The following is a 2,704-nucleotide window of genomic DNA, read 5'->3' as shown; positions in this document are numbered from 1 at the left end:
GCACCTCTCAGTTTGGAGTAAGCTGAAGGACTTACGGAATGTTGGAAAGGTGTAAGGTGGCAGAAGGTGGGAAGATGTTGGAATAATTCTTGGAGCCGGGCTTCTTGAAGCGGTGCAAGGGGGAGTTGCTGTAGTCTTTGGTCAGGCCCTGGTCCTCGTGCCCTTCGCGAGGAAGCTGAACGCTCGTGTGTTTGGACAGAGTGATGCGCAGAGGCTTCCCGTGCAGCCGCTGGCCATTCAGGTGGCTCATGGCTGTACACATACAAACACAGCCTTTTACAGCCTGAGTCTAGTTCTTCTGGTCTCCTTTTAGAGACACTGTTCCAATGCAATGAACACTCCTCATCTCTTCCTTTTGTTTTAGTCTGGAGTCAAGAGCATTTCTGATGAACTGAGGGGAAAATTAAATCTGAAGACTCATAAAGCATGGATAAAAGGTTAAAACCTTTTGCGTTACCATTTGTGGGGTAAAACTGTGGAACAGTTTTCCTGTGGACCTACAGCAATGTTCAATCATTAGTCAGTTCATAAAGATGTTTCAAAACCTGCTTTTGGAAGAATATGAAACTGATAGAGTTGATCACCCATTGTATATGTAACTATACTAAATTGTATCTATCACTGTAGCTATGTTAATACATGTCCTTCATTCCTTGTTTATTGTGTGGGGTAAGTGATGATGGGAATTAGGGGTAACAATGAATAGTGGGATTCAATAGAATGTTGAACATGGGGTAGGGACTAATAAGTATGTTATACTTCTTCCTACTTCATTTCAGACTTAATAATTGTAATTTCATGTCATTTAGACTATTTCGTTATATATATATTTTGTTTTGTCTGAGCACATACGTGCGTGTATTTACATATATATTCGTATTTGTACATTTAAATGCAAGTATGTGTACTTGTTTATATCGTTTTTTTTCCTGTATATGTCTGAAATAAAGATACAATACAATACAAAAACTGTGACTTTATAATGAAACACGTTTGCTTAACCCAATGCTCACGACAACATTTCAGATGCTGAATAAACTTTACACTTCAGTTTGGGAATGTGTTTTGTTGCCAAGCTGAGGTTGAGAGTCGTGATCACAGATCACATGTTGATCACAACAATTATCAACTTGTATCAGTACCAGTTTATTTGACTGTCAGCCTTAGTCAGTTCTTCTTTAGTATGTTAAAATTGGGCAGGTAAAAAGACCTGAGGGAATCAGCAGAGGGCCTAATTAATGGCTGAGAGCAACGTCAACAAAATAGCAACAACCCATGACGTGCTCCCAGTCAATGGTGCACCAGCAGAGGTATGAGGGTATTAGTTTTGTAGACTCCAGACTAAGAATGGTTTTTATGGTAGATGAAAGACCACTGTGACAATCTGGGTTCATCAGTCATTTAAAATGAGAAGATGCAGAAACAACACATTTTTAGACATTTCTGCAACACTCATGTAGCAGCACTAACTCTTTTAATACTCTGATTTTGAGACACCTGAGAACCACACATGTGCAGAGTGTTACCTAGCTGAGCCTGTGTGCTGTCAGACATCTGAACCAGAGCGTTTTCTTTCTTGTTGAACAGAATCTTCACTCTCATGACATCTCCATAGACACCTTAAATAAAGAGGACCGGGTTATTTGGCACACAGGAAATAGAAAAGCAACCCTCCCTGCCACCAAGCCCTACAGGAAGATGTGTATTGGACTGACTGCAGCCTGCCAGGCGACTGACCCTCTGTCTCAATGCTCAAATATGGCTTTTGTGTTTGAAGGGCTGCATACAAACCCCAGAAGTGAGGGGAGCAGCAGCAAACATGACTAAAGGAACTTACAAATGCGTGAACTCAGCAGGAATTCCTGAATGGTTAAATACAGGAAAATTCAAGTGAGGAAAATTAAGGGTCAGAGGGGAAAACCCAAAACAAAACAAAATCAAACAAACAAAAACGTGTAGGAGCTATGAATTATGGGACAAAAACTGAATAAATAAAATAATAAAACAAAAAGCACTGATTGAGCACTGAGGACATGCAAAATGTAAGAAACCCCAGCATGCAAAATTAAAAACAGACAATCAAATGACAAGACACAATAAATGCAGCTCCTCACAGTGTTAGGCCCAAACTAAAAATTACATTTTTTTTTAAAAATTAAAGCAAATATTTGCTTTCAAACTTTCTGACTCCAACTGAATGATAACTGTGTACTCAGAGCACATAAAGTTTGAAAGGCAGCGCTCGTCTAAGAGCTGGACCCTGAACTCGAGAACAACACGACACATTAACGCAAAGTGTTTCCTGTTGTGTTGAAAATTCCCATTACTGCCAAAATGTCCTAGAAAACAGAAGAGTGCCCTCAGCTGATGACTGTCTCTTGAGCGATTTTCTTATGAAACTGTAAAAATGTTGCAAATCTCGAAAATATGACAAAAGTTCTTTGCAGAGTGTTCTGGCTAAATACAAGGATTATTTATCTGCAGAGAGTAGTTTTACTCTCTGCAGATAAATAGTGCAGTAATGCAGCGCTGCATTAGTAATGTTCCAACTCTTATTACCACAGACTTCTTTTCAGCGTTCAGTTCTGTCTTTCATTGGCTTCATATCCATTTCAATGCTTTAAGCATTCAGACCACAACTTAGTCACATATACACTAACCATCAAAAGTTTGGACACACCTTCTCATTCAATGATTTTCTTTA

The 2,704-nt window shown here is 39.3% G+C and overlaps 1 pseudogene; it reads right to left on the bottom strand.

The window, feature by feature from the left end:
* The window catches only part of LOC102192708 (polypyrimidine tract-binding protein 1-like), a 27,554-nt pseudogene that overhangs the window by 2,640 nt on the left and 22,210 nt on the right, over nucleotides 1-2,704 (bottom strand).

The sequence above is a fragment of the Pundamilia nyererei genome, unplaced genomic scaffold (genome assembly GCF_000239375.1).
Source record: "Pundamilia nyererei isolate P.nyererei 1_Seehausen unplaced genomic scaffold, PunNye1.0 scaffold00057, whole genome shotgun sequence".
In the NCBI taxonomy this organism is placed as follows: Eukaryota; Metazoa; Chordata; class Actinopteri; order Cichliformes; family Cichlidae; genus Pundamilia; species Pundamilia nyererei.
This window is presented reverse-complemented; position numbering and strand designations above follow the sequence as displayed.